The sequence below is a fragment of the Haliaeetus leucocephalus genome, unplaced genomic scaffold (assembly GCF_000737465.1).
Source record: "Haliaeetus leucocephalus isolate CR32 unplaced genomic scaffold, Haliaeetus_leucocephalus-4.0 Scaffold362, whole genome shotgun sequence".
NCBI lineage: Eukaryota > Metazoa > Chordata > Aves > Accipitriformes > Accipitridae > Haliaeetus > Haliaeetus leucocephalus.
Window position 1 is genome coordinate 1,277,563 of NW_010972798.1, and position 19,129 is coordinate 1,296,691.

Below are 19,129 nucleotides of genomic sequence, written 5' to 3' on the forward strand. Positions count from 1 at the left end.
AGCATCACCTGTAGTCAAGGTTGTACAAACTCCCATTTACAGATCCTGTTTTCAGCTGTATTGACCTAAAGAGACCTGAAGAATATCATATCAATACCACTGTCGCAGAGTCGTAAAACAGGAAAATTGTCTGATTTCCTCCTCCCCCCTTCTTCCCATCGTGCAGCAAAAAAAGGAGCAGCACTGACGAACCACTAAAAATATTTCAGAATAGCTCCAGGACTTCCATGGAGCCATTAAACAAACTAAGGATTTGATGTCATGTTTGAAGGCCTATGTTAATGTGAAGTTTGGGTTGTAATGCATTATAATTTAGGAGATCTAATTTTGCATTTGTTCTCTTTCTATGAGAAATTTGTGATCCATACCGCAAGCTGCGGAAGCTATTGGCCAGCAGCCATAAAAGTATTAAATGTAAATGGTTTGTTCCATCGGCAGTTATTTGCTGTGCAGCAACGCTGTTTTTAAAAATCCACTCAAAACCCCTATAAATCCTGGTATATATTTTCTTGCTTTTGCCTGACACTCATAGAGTTAACAGGCAAAACATTTCAATAAAACTTCCATACAAAAGAGCTAAGATGTTAAAAACCCACTGTTAACATCTGTTCATCATTTCATTGTGCGGCCACACATTAGATAAACGTGCTTACTCATAAGAGCACAATACCTAACCGTGACCTCAGCTGTGACATCAAACAAGCACATGGGGGAATTATTCCACGCTTTTGGCATCGGCGCGGTTGACTTTCACAAAGGGGGGAACAGAAAAACTGTGCCTGACAAGTGGTGAAACTGCAGGATTAACAACCAACTTTTATCAGTCCTTTGCTGTCGCTTTCTTTGCAATAGGAAAATGTGTGCGTGTAAATAGGTCCATCCCCCGAAATTAGGCAAATGTCGTAACGGGCAGGTTAACTAACCTGTAATTACATTGTCACTTGTATTAACTCCATCACCCGCTAATAGAGTAAGTTATAGTGGAAGCAGCCAATGTTGTTAGGAGGGTTATTTATTTTATGCCCTAATTAATCAGTACTGACACTGAACCACATCCTTCCTCCTTCCTCATTATTTAAATCACCCATTTATATGGATGAGCCTCTTTGCTTTGTGCATTTCATTAATGCCTTAGCATGCTCCCACAAGGAGAGCGGCGGGCACTGTTCCGGCAAGGGGGGTAACAGAAATGCCGGCAGGCTGCTCCTGCTCTCCCAACCTTTTTTCCCTGGGAAGGGCAGCGGGGAGGTCAATGGGATCGAGTCTCTGGGCTCTCACGAGTCTGGTCCTCCACGGTGCCGGGGAAAAAGTGACTTCCCTGTGTCGGCCCAATTTCAGGCATTAGGTACTTGAGGAGACTGAAGAGGACGTCTCTATTTGGGAGGGCACCACCACACAAGGAAACCTTTGCTTCAAGTCAGGCACATGCTTAAGTGATTTCCCGAATCTGGGTCCTGATCCTAAAATTGGAAGCGACAGGCAGAAGTTTCCTTACCCGCCGATCGCCCATCCTGAGGCTGTGAGTGAAACAGAGATGCAAAACTACTCGGTCTGCAGAATGGACATCAAAGCGTGGTGGGTTTAAATTGAATATGAGGCAATTTGGAAAACTGAATTTCAGAATATCTTGTGCAGGGCTTTATGTAGGGGGTATACAATCTCTTACAGTTCAGCTGAAGTGTTTTGATTTACCCCCATGTTTTGAAGGGGTTAACTCTGCAGTATTTTGTGACAGAACAGCCAAAACACAGTCTAAATCAAAGTAATTTTGATGGAATATTTTAAAGAAACTTTTTTTCCCAGTCCTTTCTTTTACATTGCCCTTTTCCCAATTTTTTGCTGAACACACACGTCCTAGGTAAGTACTTGCTGTTGCATGTATGTAGACTCTGCAGAGCAGCCTGAAGAGGCTAGCAGAATTTTTTAAGTGACTACTAACTTCTTTAAACAAAGTGCACAGATGGCCTCACATTAACAACTCTCATTTAATGCAAGAAGCCTCTCTGCGGTTCTCCCGGAGGGTCAGCACGGGGATGGGGATGCCTGGCTGAGCACAACGGCAGCAGGGCAGACCCCAGTCCGGGCCCCTGGGAGACACCCACTCACACTTTCCATGCTGTGCTGCCCTCCCTGGCATCACAGTTGAAGAAGTTTAACCTTAAAAAACACCCCAAACCTCTTTAAGTTGTTATTCTGCTTCCTGCCTTCAACACAGGCAGCTCCTGCAACAGTTCAATCACCTCTAAAGTGGGGCTGAGCTCTGAAAATTCAAAACTCACAAGGGATGGGGAGGAGGATGCACAGCCAGGACTGGGAAAGCTTTAAGGGTGTAATACAGGAGCACATGTGCGTTGCCCAAAACCAGCTTCGCGGGAGGATGGGGAAGGCACAGCAGGTCTTCTACCCCACACACATGCCCACCCCTAAGGACCAAAATCTGAAACCAGCCCATTCAGGACTCCCCATGTCCCCTTCGGGTTGTCCAAGAGCCTCTGACACCTCTTTACATCCATGCCACGCTGCCCGAGGCACGTACACCTGGAAACGCACATTCGTAGGTCAAACTGATTATTGACAGACTCTTCGGAAGGTGCTTTTTCTAAAGGAAGACAAATGGCACAAGGCTGTGCATACTTTACTTGAGTAAAGCTTGAGTAAAGCTCAAACACAGCTTTGCTGAGCTTTTGGAGGACAAAAAACAGTTACACCATTTAATTCCAAGCTGATAAACAAGATCCTACTCGCAACAGCTGCAAAGGGATTTTTAAAACATCAGGAATTTTTAACCTGGAATAAGCTGAGACACTCTAGTTCATGGAAATACTTTTAAATATTTTAAATTGTATTATTAATTTGAATAAGATTCTTTTTTTAGACAAAACATGTACACTTTTACCAGTACGGCTTTCAGGCAGCAACTCCCATGCCAACGCAGATAGCTGCAAACCAACACAGCTTTCAAAAACGAGGAAACATTATCCAGTGCTACATTTTGAAACCAAAGGCCATGTGCAACTCCATTAATTTGTGGTTCAAGGCCAATAATTAAACCATCCAGGTTCCATCCAAATATTTTCCTGACTCCCCAAACATTTTGCCAAACCATGAACTAATTTTCACCACGAAGGCTTTCTCGTATTTAGCACATTTTTGGAGACAGTTGCTCACTCGGCAGAGCTCCAGGGGCACTTGAAACCTCGCGGTGCAAACCGGTTAAAAGTTGCCAAGTGCGTATTGTCCAATGAAACCTGGTGTGTCAGAAACCATATAAACCAAACCAAAGCTGTACAACTTTTCCATGGACTTCATACCCAAAGCCATACAAGGGTGCGGTTAGGGCCAGTTGCCCACACCGTGAAGTGTTCCTCTAAAAGTTTGCAGCTACAGGAGGTCTTTAGAGACTAGATTTTGGCCAACCTTCTGTGTTACCTGTTGTGTGTGAAAGGGGCCTTGGCCGTGATGCAAGCCCCCAGCTGTTGTGTGTTTATTAGTGAAGAGAAAGGTGATGAGCCTCTAGTGGGTGTCATGAGGTTGATCCTTTCTGGCCAAAGCCCAAGGGTTTGGAAAGTGCGCCATCACACCGCATGTTTGAATGCCCTTCTTTCCTGTCCTTTTACTCTGAGCAATTGAGGTGTATTACTATTACAACACCCAAATCTCATACATGACTGTCCACTTAAACCATCTGACAAGAAAAGCTTTTAAAGTCCGACATCTTTGCAGCGGAGCAAAAGTCAAAAACTCTCGGACCAACAAAATGCCCCGTCCTGCCCCCATTTAAGTCAACAGCAAAGCACTGGTCCCCATGGCTCTGCGCTGACAAGTATGAGAATTGCCAAAGAAATCCACATTAATTATCATTACTATGTCTGTTATTGTATAACAGACTGTGATTCTGTACTTTATCTCCTGGACCATTATCTCCTGCCATGTGATCTAAGTGTTGATACTGCTAATGTAAAGGAACACAGAACAGTAGTTATTTATCCTGCAAAAGACCTCGTGCTTTTCTTGTTCTATCAATCATTAAACAAGTAATGTCTTTTGTGTTATTGCCTTGACATTCATTAACACTCACGTCACAGGAAATCTTTGCAATTAAAAACCTTATTGACGATCTGTGGTTGTTTCTCATTGGCGTGTAACAAGCAAGATAATAAAAAATGAAAACAATAGTGTTATCATAGATAACTGAGGAGGTTTTTCCTTTTTCTTTTTGTACCTCAACTATTCTAATGTTGCTGGTCTCTACTTTTTGTAATTTCAACATGGATTCGAGGGCTCTGAATGCTGGCAAACCACTTTTTTATCAGCCCTGAACATCTGAACACCCCTTTGACATTAATCCCGTATGACCAGCCTTTGTGGAAACACTCAGTCTTGGAAAAGTCAGGCTATATGAGGACAAGACAAATGTTTCTCACTCCATGCTATTCTGCCCCTCAGAGATGCATAAGGACCACGTGTGCAAACCAGTGACATAAGAACACCGTGCTTTGCCCACTGTCCAGAACATGCATTGGACTGGTTTCCATATATTGTTGGTGCTGCCCCAGGGCCAACACCCTCCAGGAGGTGGAGGGAAGTTTTCAGGGAAGCTGAAGCCCTGGGAGGAGACACACAGAGCTGGGATGGAGGGGGACCCTGTGAGGTGGCAGATCCCTGGCTGACCAGCAGCTCGGGTCCGGTGGGAAGCAAAACAGTGGGAAACCTCTTGAACATGGCTTATGGCCAGTTTACCCACGCCTTCTGCTGTGTCCGAAATCACCTTCTCTTTTTACAGTTGCATGGAGTCTCAAAAATTTAGGCTGGTTAATACGAATGCTACCTTCTGTTGGGACAAAGGGCCAAAAGCTTCTAACCTTACAGCTGATAGCTGGGATGCATCAGTGCATTCTTTCTTCTTGCAGAAGAGGCTGAATTTTGTATGTGCTATGAGCATTATCTGTGCCACCCTTCACTGTGGGACACAGCAGATTAAAGCGCTTGCATTAAAGTGCTGGTGCCTGACTGGGGCTCTGGAATTAAGTCTGTGCTTCTTGCAAACCCAGACTCCTGTCTGACTTGGGCCACGCTGTCTGAAAGGTGCCTTCTGGAAGATAATAAGCACAACCTCAATTCCCACAGACATTGACATAATTGAAAAATTAGACCATTAGGCTTTTACATTCTTACAGGCTGTTTTAATTGCAGTCCATATATCTTGAGCATATTTACTGAATGCTCTGTGTACACGGAGGTAGCTGAGGAGTGGGGGCAAATCTGCAAGCTTGCTACAGAATTGAGACAGAAAAAAAAATAATTAAATCAGACTCATCCTTGCCTTACTTACTGTTATATTACAGTGCTGGAACTCTTAAATGCAGAGATGTTAAGGCCAGAAGGGACCATTATAATAATTTCACCTGATATTCTGCTTAATGTCATACAATTTTTGCATTTCTGCTCAGTGACCATACTTCAAATTTATACCACTGTAAGAGACAGAATCAGAGCCATTCACTTCAGAAGCACTATGGCCACAAAGAACATTTGGAACAAGTTCCTATGTACATCCATCTCTCTTGATAATTAGCAAAAGTAGAAGCAAAACTCTGAAAATGACCCTACAGTAAATTGTGTATTTTCAGTTCTCAGATATGATAGCCTCTATTTGAAGCCTAAGACTGCATTTATGATCAGCCAGAGTGCTGGAGAGTACACAGTGTATTCGACATAGTAGCAGACTGCCTATTGTTGTGCACCACAGTGGTTAAATAAATGTCTATCTTTTCCTTTTTCTGGTAATTTAAGAATTAGTAGTGTTGATACCAAATCTGGCCTGCCTATGGCTTTTCTTTTGACATCAACAGTAATGACCTTAGAAAGAATCACATTTATAAAACAATCTAACAAAAAAAAAGTATGTAACAAAGCATGACAAGTATATTTGTCTGAAATGTAAGTAGAAAAAAATATCGATTTAATGTTACAGGTATTTATATTATTCATATTTTATGCCACTGATTAAATTCTTTTTCACACCCTGTAACAAATACAGTCAAGTGATAAAATTAACAACATTTTTATATTTAAAAAAAGCTATTTCTACCTTTGGTATTCACCTGCATTCATCAAGCTTCATAAAAGAATAGATTTTGCAGAATTGAGACCAACACCAACATTCAAGTAAATTAATCTGACAGCAAACCCCACTCCCCTTGGTGCCGCCACAGTTTACTAGACTACTGTGCAGGCCAGAACACCACCATTTTTACCACAGACTTTCAAGGCCATCTAAACAAGGCAAAACAGCATTACACTCGTGAAATCTGAAACAAGTCTCAGGAGATATTCTCACCACAAAAAAAAAAAAAAAAAAAAAAAAAAAAAAAAATCTACTTTAGGTATCCTATATGAGATAAAAAGTAGAACTTCATATAGAAAAATGTTCACCTGCTCCCACTGCCAGTGAGGGGCTGGGTTTCTATTCAAAACATAGCTGCTGCAGGGAGGCTCCCATGCATCTTCTGAGGAATGAGTCTTCTCCACCAGTCCAAGAGAAATCAACTTTTTAAAGGGTGAAGCGATACATTCAGTACCACAGATATTACAGAGCTATTGCTTCTACCTCCCATCTCCTCCTACAGTTTGGTGACAGCCACTCCCCAGTGTATAGGTGTACCTATACTAGTTCTCTACAGCTTACCTGACCTTGGTTTGGTACCCGTCTACAAGCGTAGCACTGGGATGAAACCATCCTGCCAGGGCTCCAGGCATCCTCGTGCCTGGTGGGACAGTTTCATACACAGTAAAAGTTGTTTCATCTGAAATCACTGCAAATTTATGGACACGGTAAACTCATACCACAAAACAAACCGCTGCCTTTGTGTAACTTTATTGAGAAGGAGAGTTTGCCTGTTAAATCCTGGTTAAACCACAGAGACTGGGCTCAAACAGCCTATTTTCTCTTCTGGCTACTCTGTAGATCCATGCACCACCTACAGTAAGTCTTTTTATCTCCCTGCTCACCAGTTTGCCATGAGTAATGTGATGAGCACGTTGGACAGAAATAAGAGACCTCAGGTATTTGGGCATTAAATGGATGAGCATTGTGGAAAAGTGTATTGTGAGGGGAATGTATAATGCAAACAGGGATGAGATAAGAGATATCTGATTCACAAAGATTATGTCTTTTGTGCCCAATATATGGGTGGCTAGCAGGTCACTGTGCAGGAATTACAAGTAATATAAGCGGGCATGAGGAAGCAATATTTTAACTTGAAAGGACTTGTAGAAGGATGAGAGAGAATTTGCATAAAACCAATACAGAGCAGATGGGAATGGACAAGCCTGCTGGTATCAAACACACGCCAAAGGAAAATTACAGAAGAACAAGGAAGTTATTGTAGACACCACTTCAATATCCTAACCATATATGAAACCAAGAAAAACTCTAAATCCACCAGAACAATCGCCTAAAGGGTTTAGCAAAAGGCCCCAAGTTTCTGCTAGAAAAATATCACATTACTGGTGACAAAAAAGCCTTATCACATTTTCCCGCCTTTAATTGCTTTAGAAGGCAAAATACCTATGCATGCATGCAAAAAAAGTTGAGGGTAAATGCAAAGGTTACTGCTGTATTAATGTGTGTCATCTGCCCTCTAACTTTTTAGCACTGTTTTGCGAACATGAAAAAAGGTAGTGAATGCCAGAAGTATCTTTTCTGACAGCAAATATTTGGGAAAGTTTATTGTCTTTAGCCATACACCAGACCTTTTTTTTTTTTAAAACAAAAAAAAAAAAAAAAAAGAAAGGAAAAGAAAACTGGCTCTGGATTCAAAGAAGGTTGCAGAAAATAAATGTTATGTTGATAAGTATCAGTGTTCTAGAATTACGACAGGTCCAAGATGTTTTTAGAGGCATGTGTCAGAGACGATGGTAAAAGGCAGAGAAATATGTAGGCAGAAGTGTGAAAGAAGTCTAGGCAGAGGTGTGAAAATAGTTTATAGTTCATTAAAAAGAGGCAAGAATGCAGAAACTTTCCCAAGCTGCAGCTGCCCAACTCTGCACTCACTTTGAAGATCTTCTGCCAAGGTCGTTCTGGGAAGCTAATGCCCCTCAAGTGCCGTAGTATCCTTTTGTGGGACTCTCCGGCAGGAGGGATGGAGGTGTGTGGATCTATTAAAACTACTGTGTTTGGAGGAGAAACATGTGAGGCACTTCCTCTTGTGCAATGGCAGGCTAATTTTATTCTGTCTATACTCTAGAGGAATCAAATGCTTGATGGATAGAGCCTAAGAAAATCCCAATTCAGGCAGAGAATCATAACACAAGAATAATTTGTTATATAGTGACCGGATGCCAGCAGGTGCTAGGAGAGGGAAGCAAAAGTTAGCAATGGGCTAAAAGACAGGCTGTGTTCCTACGAGCCCTGAGGAGCAGTTTTGACCGTATCAGCTCAACGATGCCACGTTGACAGACCTCTTCTCCCATTGTACCCATGAAGGAAGAGAGGTTTGTGAAGCCCCAGGCCTTATGATGTTCTTATTATTTTTCTAGTAATCTGGAACTATGAAATAAAACTTCAAACAAACAAAGAAGACAACAGAGATGCCCATGGTGGACTTAGGTAAGAAAAGAAAAGATTTGGTGCTCGTGTGACTTGAGAACCGATTTCTGAGGAACATTCCTCCATCCTTCCTTCCCCTCCCCCATGACAGGATTATACACAGAAATTAGAGTGAAACCGAAACCTTTTAAAACCGACATGGTAAGCTGAGACATTACTTGACAGTGCCGAGTTTCAGCCTGGCTGGACACAATGGAAGAACATACCTCTGCGACTCAGTACCCGAAATCCAGAATTACATTTCTGCTGGATGACACTTCAGTGGTGACACACATTAATAGCCCCGTTAAGCATAGATAACCCAACGCCGCTTTGGTGTCTCGCTACGAGCCCTTGCCAGTAATGAGCTTTAAAGAAACAATGACTCACGGTAATACGAACTGTCACAAGATCTCGCAGAAAAGGATATGAGATAGCTCAAGGACAGTGGCACACAGCCTGCCCCTGCGGTCTGCAGCACACCTCTTCCCACGGCCAGATGAAGGTACAAATAATACGACCAGATGAATAGACAACTGTGTTTATGTCCTATGAATCACACGAAGCCTTTCATCCCTCTTCCTAAACAACCCTGCTTCGCTACCAATAAAGTTTCAACTGTTTTTCGGTACTGCCTCTCCCTTCAGCAACTGCCTGCCTGAATTTCTTCCCTGCTTCCTCCCAGCTGCTGCAATGAGACCGGGTGCTGCCATGTGCCCACAAGGCCCCCGTCATCAGCCACGTGCCACTGATGGGACCTGATTCTCCAAGGTGGGAACTAATGGGAGATAAAAGCTCTCCTGGAGATGAGACCGATAAAGGGCAGCACTTTGGCTATGAAAACAGCCTTTGGAAAGCCCTTTTCTCATACGCTTCCAACTATTTCTGCCCAAAAGGTTGTATTTTTTAATTAAAACCAGGCATTTTCTTACCTGCAGCACTGAACACCTCAGATCTGGAAACCCGACCTGTTGTTGTGCAATCGGGGCTTAAGCCACTGCATCCACGTGTGGAGCAGAGAGCAGGGTGGACTCCAGCTCTGTGCATCAGCTCCACCGTGCAATCAGATGAAAAAACTCAAATCCTTACAAAAGAAGAAAATGCCAGCAGCTTTTCTAAGGAATATTTGTAATGGACCTTGCTGGGTGAACAGCAGCTTGGGAGCAATGTTTGTGGCAGAGCTATAAACTAATGAACAAATTAAAAGGATTTACAAGAGTAATTTAAGTCTCGAGCCAAACCGACTGAACGTCAGGAGATGATTCTCCCAGGGTCAGGAAGAAATAATTAGCACTATAGCTGTAGAAGAGGGTTTAGTATCATTTCTTGCCCTACCAATTGAAAAAAAAAAAAAAAAAAAAAAAGGTTATCCTTTCGGTTATGGCAGTACATGTACCGGAAGATTGTTCCTTATCTCTTCAGTGCTTCACCTGGCTCTTTTTATAGACCCTTTGTTCTTGTTTCAACCCACCTGTTACAAGAGGGTGCTTTCCCCCCCCCCATTTTAATGACCCAACACTTTAGACTCCGGATTTTAACTCTATCTCCGACATCTGAATTCAAAGCCTCCAGCCAAATTGGTTAAGGCTCAATGGGCTTGCATACATATTTTAAGCTGGAGTTGGCATTTTTTTATACCCCGGTGTTCCCTGTCCATATTATCACACTTGTTTCATCGCTGGTGAATGTGGATGAAAACCTGAACAACTAACCTGACATCTGCAAAGATCTGCATTTGAGTGTTTGGCTTTTACATGGATGCCCAAACGCCTGCTGATATCAGCAGGAGCAATTCCAAAAGGCTCTGACCTCTGCATGTAACTGAAGAATAACTTTATTTGCTGAGATGCTCAGTACTATGCTATTAAGTGGCGATCAGTGAGAGCTTGTAACTATGAAAAGTTTTCATTACAATGTACAATTTAAGAAAATATTAAAGGTAGGATGTAAGTGAGGAACAGAGAGGTGTCTGAACGCACTGCTGAAGGTGGCGGCATCAGTGTCCACTGGTCTAAGTCAAAGTGCCCTGAGGACGTTGTATTCCTTCCCCAGGGGCTGAGCTAGGAGAATGGAAAAGTTCTCTACAATTCAATAGCAATGAAATTAGGAAGAAGGAGTTACCTAGCAGAGGTCCATGAAAAATGTTTGGAGCCCCTAAAATTATAGAAAATAATACAGAAGGATATAAAAGATGACGAGTATCCTTTCTATGAATTTTTAAACTCTTAGGTAGTTATTATATTGGTCCCAATTAAATCCCAGAGGATCACTCAAAGCCCCTTTCAGAACCTGCAGTATCTCAGGCATCACTATGTGGTATTTAAATCACAGGGGCTTTTATCTGAATGTACACAGAAAGCCAAGGTACACGCTAGAGCTATTCTGAGCACGCGAACTACGCAAGGCTTACTTTCTACAAACTGGGAGGAAAGGTACCAACACACAGAGATTGTCCACATTCTATTTTTCACAGGATCTTTTCATTGAAAAGCCCCTGCAATCCCTTCCCACTAATCCAGGCTGGACGGTACATGGAGAAGGATCTTTCCAGATATTTCCCTTTAGATTACAAAAGGAAACATTAATCAAGCAAAAGATGGGAAATTATGACACCTAGCTGCTAAAGTTCAGCCCCAGTGGCCAAGTCAGAGTTGATCACAGGTGACTATCCATCAAAAGACCTATCATAACACACATTAAAATGTCTGGGTTAATCAGGACAGTAGCCAAGAACAATATTTTTCTGCTAACTTTCATAACAGCAGGTACAAAAGCAATCCCTTTGAAACACTGCTCTGGAAGCACTCGAGACAAAATTTGATTAACTAAACAAAATTCCAAATACCATTTAAACCAAATTAAGCCATGTCCTCACTGCACACCTAATACAGGACCAAGGATGTTTTAGGTGAAGTTGGGGATGTATTAGATCTGCTGAGCTTTACGTGTGAGCTGGAAAACGCATTGAAACCTGAGCTTAACTTCTGGGTTGCTACCTGTGATCACATTAAAACACAGAAAGTGAGATTGAGGGCTACTATACCACCTGATAGTGAAGTGAGATCAGTTGCGAGTATCGTTATGATTACTCTGCAAAATACTTTAATGTGGATGAGGAAGAATATCTTTATGAGGTTATTATAAATTGCACCATGTAGTCGTTAGAAAAATACCAGTGTGACTTTGTGCTCTGCCTTTTTCACACTTGGCATGAGGAAATGCTAAAACAGTTTTATTGTTACCAGTAAAGACACTTCACATCTGTGAGATTACTTCCTCCTGAGGATCTCCGAGCCATTTCTCCCAGCCTTGGTGATTAGAGAGTTGCTCAACGGGGCAGGTGTTTATCCTCAGTGCCGCAAGCGAGGAGTTAAGGCACGGCAGAGCTGCGTGACTCAGGCACACACCGGACATCATTAATCGGGGGAAGATGAATCAGGTCCCAGCCCCGGGGTGTTAATCAGAGCTCTGCACTTGCCCTCTTTTCTCCCCAGCCCTGCACCAGGGGCTCCTCCTCACTGTCACATCCAGAAATGTTAGCTGGGAGCAGGTCCCTGTCACGCATCAGGTGGACCTGTGCCTGTCGGTGGACAGTTTCCAGGGGGAAAATGCAGAGTTTTTTTCATGGATGACAGTTTGCAGGCGAGTGGGCAGCACTGCTATGGAGGAAGGAGACGAGACTGGTGTCGCCAGCTCACAAACGACTCACAGACACTGGCCCAGAGCTGGCACCATCAGGCTGGCTCAGCACCCAGAGTAGTCTTAAAGGAAGGGATTTTATTAATATTTCTTTTTCTGGAGGGAAACCTAGTAGTCTGGAAGGAAATTGTGCCTGTGGCAATGCAAGTCAATGGGAATATTGAGGGTGAACCTGGGCTCAGCACTGAACTCGGTCACTGGAGCAGGTTGTTAAGGCACGCACTTAAAAGTTTTACTGGAATAAGCCTAAAAGTACCCTGTTTGAGTGAAGCATATTTTTAAGCATCTGACTGGTAAGGATTTTTTTCTGCCAACACATGAACTAATTTATGATCTATAAAAGTAACAACTACAAACACAAATAATTTATTCTAAAAAAAAAACAACCCCCAACTCTTTATCAATGACAAATGTCATTGCCACTGCTGTATGTATTACTACTGCTCATCACTTGGAGTGGTTTGGTGGAAAGGATCATCATATAATTAAATGACTATAGACAGAGATGTGCGCTCGGTGCATTGGTGAGCTTTGGCAGAGGGACATTATATTTAGTTATGTCAGTGCAAGCAAATTTCCCAGCTTTGCCCCAGGAAAGTAAAAAAATCCTTTGTCAGGCAAATGATGGATGCTTATAACATTATACAATGAAAGAAGAGCTCAGGATATGTATACAATGGCTTCAGTTCAAAAGAGTCTGCAGCAACAAGCTCAATAATGGAACTTTTAAGTTATATATCTGTAAACCAAACAGAAAGCTGAGAAACCTTCCATCTTAGATGGATAAACTGTTTACCTAAACAGAAAGAAACACCATTAATTCTCATAAATGACAATGCAAAGATGCACAGACTGATAATCCAGGTTGGGTCTGCTGGGTGGTGTCAAAAGCACATGCTTGTGCCTCAGATGCAGCTCACACAGCCCCGAGCAAGGAGCTGGGGATGGCTCCTGCTCTTTCCAAGCCCAGCTATAATAACTAAAACACAGACTAATTTCCATGTTTGTGATTTCCGTTCGCAGTAACAGGATATAGGTATGATTCATAACGAGATGTCCAAAGCGATTTTAGAAGATGCTTCAGATGGCACGCGCTGGAGCCGAGACCGCGGGGCTGTCCAAGCGGGGAGAACCGCAGGAGGGAAACATGACACACGCAACCCCAGACACGTCCCTGTGTCAGCTCACCCCACGGCGGGGCCGGATCCTGTGCCCCGGCTCCACATTGGAGCCACGCATCCGTGACCCGGTGCTCCCCAGGGCACCGCAGTCCCACTCCCAAAGGGGAAATTCTGCTCACACTAGGGCTGGGAAGGAAGAAACTATGTCCTGCGGTTAACTGGGAGGAGTGGAGGGTGGTGGTTTTCTTTCCAGTTTCTCTGGAAGTGTCTGTATGGCATTAAGTAAGTTCGTTTCTGTAGCGTAGTTTTCGCATCTGGAAAATGGGAAGGGGGGATAAGACTTAACTTTGCGAATGTGTTAGAAAACATAACACTTTAATGTGTATCCAGTAATTTGAGATCCCGGGATAATAGTGCAGAGTATTATTATTATTATGACAGAAGGTATTTTTACTTCTAATGCACAAAGAAAACAAATAGCAAGAGAGGGAGGTTCGAAAATCTAACATTCATTTTCTTTTTATTTTTGAGCTTTCTAATTTTTCAATAATTGAGACCACAGATGTTCAGTTCCATATGTGCAACAACCCAGTTCCAACCCCTTCTGAAAACCGGTTGCCAGCTATGGAGGCAAGTAAGAATATACTAAGCAAAAACAAAGAAAAAAAATATTTAAATTAAAAAAAAAATGTTGATACTTCTGTAATTCGCAATGATTTTCTCAAACCAGCCAGAATCTTCAGAAGCATTTGACAGTGTCTGGGCTTACAGCCATGGACAGTATCCACTGCTTAGTGTTGTATAATTTACAAACTCCTGTTCTTTCAACAACTACTCAGAAAATGAAATTGTTAAGTAAATATATAGCAGAAAAACAACTCAGAAGAACAGAGCAACTCCTTTATATCATTCAAAAGGTGATGGCCTCTGTGAGAGAAAACAATTTTCTGCAGTCTGCCAGAGCTAGAAGAACATCAAACAAACCAAACAACATGAAAGATATGAAAAAAATTTGCATGCTTTTTTCCCCGTAACCTCTTATGCAGCAGTATGCGACATGGAGATAGGTCCTTACACGCATCTGCCATCCAGGGAAACAGTTTTCATGTGACTCTGCTGGGCTCTGATACTATCAGATTACAAAAGTGACAGTAGTTGAGAAACACATTGCAGAAAAGTACGTCTGTGCTGCTGAGGCTGCTCGTACTACTGGACTACAGCTTGCTTATTATTTTGGAGACTCTTTATTCATCAGTCCCCAGAGAAAGGAAAGAGCTCCCAAATGAGTTGTCCAGGGAGAAGACCTGAGCCAAAACCTGGCTCCCAGGGACCTCAGGCCGACAGTGGTTACATCCCGCCGTGCCCAGGGGACACGATCATTCTGGAGCAGAGCGATGGGATGAGTGCATTACCTCTCCCACAGCTGGGTCAGGAAACTTAAGAAATTGCTCCTTTATTAAACATATTAGAGACTCAGCCTTGTTTGCCTACTGATATCCTTGAAGGAAGGGAATACAAAGATGAGGGTGTGAATGCTATCTGCTATATCACCACTTTCAGGCTGCTAGGACAGTTTTATTTGCTTTATAGTAATTCATTGCCAACTTCACACATAAAAGTTAAACACGCTTTTTAAATGATAACACTCAAAAGACAGTTTTCAGAAGAAAAAAAACACCAGAATGCAAATCTCTACTTAAAAGGGGTTAGGTGGAGGTTACTGAAAAGTGTTCCCAGGTTTGTCTCTCCTCGCTGTTCCAGTAAACATGGTGACCCCGGCCACCCGAGGGACGTAATGACCTGCGCGGCTTTGCCTTAGCAGAGCCTGGGGTGGGATAAGCGCCCAAAAGCACGTGCCCCGTGTGGGCTAGGACCTTGCAGGAGCTCGGTGTCCCCCTCTCCATGGGGCGACTGTGTCCTCCATGCCCTGCAAGCCGTTCCTGTGCTCATCCCAACCTCCTCGTGCTCCTCCCTGCTCCCCACTTCACCCCACCCAAGCACAAGCACATGGTGAGACCCTTAACGTCAGTGGGCTTTGGACCAGCCATTAAACACTCTGTTTTCTCTAGCGGTGGCAAGAACAGCTTAAAAAAGCTTTGCTTTAATGGAGTTATGAAAATATCAGCCACTGATCCAGAAGTTCTCAACAATTCAGTGATGCAAGGTCACTCCTAATTGCCTCCATCTTTCCTATTCTCTCTCCAGAGAATAATTACTTCAAGAAACAAAGTCCTGGTTTATTTTACTAAGATCCAGAAATTCCCTGCTTTTATAACAACAAGCAACTCCCCTCTTCTTCCGCTTTGGACTAAAGAGAATATTACCACTGTCAGTTATATGCTGGGGAACTGTTAACCCTTAACATCCATGTGGTGAAAAAATAAACTGCAGAAATAATCGCCTCATGTTTAGAATTACTCAATACTGTTAAAACGATCATTTGTTTTGCTTGTTTGTAAATGGGAAGAACAAGACCATGCCTGAAAAGCATTTATTCTGTACATTAGCCAGAATAAAAATTCCCCTGGAACTGCTGTCCTGGAGCGAGGCACAGCATTTCAAAACTTCCCTTTTGATTTTTCAAATTCAAAAGCAAAAGGGATTATGTTAAAGCAGCCTAAATGCTCAGGTTTAGACAGCAGAGCTGTGCAATTCGATCTCTGTGCTGTGCTCATAAAAAAAGCCAAGTCAGGGTGGTAATTGTAAGTGAAAAGTGGAATTTTAGAGTTGGTCTTATAGTAGCTGTTACCTGTCAGAGGAAAACGGAGTGGCCCGCTCAAGTGACTTCTCACTACTATTGCTATAGTAACATTATTACTATTTTATTGCAGTACTATAGTATTAACTATTCAACTAAACTTTATACCAGGCAAAAACAACCCTCACGTAACCTTTTTAGGAACAGCTTGGGAACAACGTGCAAAGACGACTGCTCCCAGCAGATGATGGAGCCCATCCCGCGCCCTCTTAAAGCCTTCTAAGGTGGCTGAAACCTTTTCAGTCATCTCTGTTATTCAGTATTTCTCACAGCCATTTTCTGCAGCTACTCTGAGGTCCGTAGATCTCTCACAGACACTTTGGTGAAATCATCTGATACTCTGAATTTAAACTGTTTACATTCTCTCTGGCTGGATGCTGGAAGCGGTGTGGACACACGGTGCAGGCAGCACTCCAGAGTGTGTCTACTCAAAATCCAGCTTCAGCAATATTCTGCAAAACTAAAAAAAAAAAAAAAAAAAAAAATCCTGACCAGGCTGTGCCAGGTCCCAGAGAGGCTACCTCGAGTGAGAAAAACTCTCCTATGACCATGAACCTTCAGCAGCTTTTGATCCATTGAACTGTGGTTCTGTGTTCTAGCCGTTGTAGTAAGTGGTTTTGCACCTCTGTTCCAGCCTAGATTTGGACAGAAAGTGCCAGAAAGCTATAAAAAAGTTTTATAAGCATCTCTGACAGGGCCAGGAAATCCCAAAATCTCATGAGAAAGCCTGTTGCTTGTCATCTTCTTTTGCTTCAATATCACAGTGCTGAACCATGACCTAACATACAGGTACCAAAAAAATCCTGAAATACTGGGAAAACCAAAGGGACGAGTTTAACTACAAGAGAATTCTCTTGTTCTTTTGAATAGGCTCAGTTACAAATAAATTTATTAAATTCTTTCTCTAAATTACTCAATTTACTATGCAATTTTTGCAGATTCGGTAAGTTATTTCAGGGTAGGCCCTCATGCTCTTAGTGGTCTGCCAGAAGAGATCCCAAACTGAATCTTTGAAGATTGTTCATCACCTGGACAAGTTTTCTGGTCATAAAAGTCCCATGAGAGGCTTCAAACATGAGGACATGAACAGATGCACTCTGATCAAACCACAAGGATCTTGAGGAAATCTTATTTTTATAGATAAAACAATAATAAAAATCAAAGATTAAATTTCTCAAGCATAAATAAAAATAAAAACTGTTGTGTTCCAGTCTTAGAGTATATATTAACCAATAGACTATCTGCTTCTCATCTTAACATGTGTTGAGATAAATTTTGTTTTGCAAGAGAAAAGGTAACAGTTGCTTTAAGAAAAAAAGATGAAGCAATGCAACCCCCTCTCTCTGGTGTTTAGTGCCTTTTTGGTCAGTCCCTCTCCTTTCTTAAGTGGAATTAACAGACCAGGAAAAAAAACAGTTACCCTGAATCTTCAGTGTTGTCTGGAAGATTTTGTAAACCGGTCTTATTTCCATATGAAGTTCTCCTTTGACATTATAAGCCTTTCTTCTCCTCAAGGCAGCTGTCTAGTTTCTGGACTATAATGTTTTCTTGCATTCATTTCTCAATCCGCTTAATATCATCCCATCTCTAAATCCACTTGGCAAGTCTGAAGCATAATCGTCGTGGTATAAAAATACTTTTAAGGGTCAGTCCTCTATCACCTGCCATCAGAGCAGACTATATTCTGTTTAATGCCTAAATGCTGCCTAACTACCTCTGTGCTGTGCCCCTCTCCAGGGCCATCACCACTCCTGAGAGACTAACAGTACAACACAGCAGCACTGATATCACAAATTAGCTTTTTCCCAGGTGAGGAAGAAGAGAGGAGTTTGTTATGTTGGTCATCAACCACCATAGCCAGCATTTCATGACAGCTTTTATTAACAGTAGCCTTCTATATTCTCTTGCTTATGACTTTCTGACAATGCCTCTTTCCAGGATAACACCTTCCATGTGTAGCCTGAAGCCAGAGAAATATTTTTCCAAATAAATTTGATAACAAATCCCATCAACTGATTTGCAGGTTGGACAAGTATTTTAAAAACCCTTTACATCATGTGTCTGGAAAAAATGATCTAAGCTTAAGGTTTGGAAGGTGAGGTTGTGTACGTTCCTACAATGGGAGATCAGAGAAATTAAGATTTTACATGAGCAGGACAGTGAACATGAAAATTTCAGAGCTCTGTAGAGATACTAATGATTTTAGCAATGCAGCATCCAGTAAGACAGGTAAGAATTATGATCCTCATTTAGACTGGGAGACAACAGAGCACACACATGCACAGAAAATCCAACAAGTACAGGAACCTGCAGGAAGGAGGGAACTTAGTCCCTTGAATCAGCCTCCTTTTCCATCCTCAAAAACCCCTGCAAGTCCACAATGATGAATCCCCCCAAAAAGAAATCAAGAGGATAGTCTGGAGAAACAATGAGCTTTTTCAACAATTCCTAAAATCTAACCTTGCACAAATGGGTATGTATAGTGTCTCCATGGAGAAACCCATGGGAAAAAAAAATGGGTTTGATCAAATTGTAAGTGTATTTCAAAATGTTTTTATGCATTATAATGTGCTACAACTCCAGGAGTGTCCCTGATTCAGCTACACGTTTCTATGCAAAAATACTGGAAAACATGCAATCATACATTATCAGTATTAATCTATTGAACTAGCTGCAGTATTTTCTATAGATATCATGCTCTTTTTTGATAATGTTTTTTCTTCCCACAACTAGATGTACCTTTCTGTCCTTTTGATATCACTGAGAATATTTCTACTGCCTGTGTTAGGAGCGAGACACCTTTGTTGGAAGAAAATGTCTAATGCACTTTAACCACCTCTACCTTGATGTCCAACGGCAGATTTGGGTGGTGAAAACTCAGTTGTTTTGCAGAGTAGGGTACCCATCTGTCTAAACACACTGTGAAATTACTATACACAGAACATATGTAGCAACACCACA

At 42.1% G+C, this 19,129-nt stretch overlaps 1 protein-coding gene across 3 annotated transcripts in view; it reads right to left on the bottom strand.

The window, feature by feature from the left end:
* The window catches only part of MECOM (MDS1 and EVI1 complex locus), a 189,688-nt gene that overhangs the window by 137,198 nt on the left and 33,361 nt on the right, over positions 1–19,129 (bottom strand). The gene's annotated exons all lie outside the window — the stretch shown is intronic.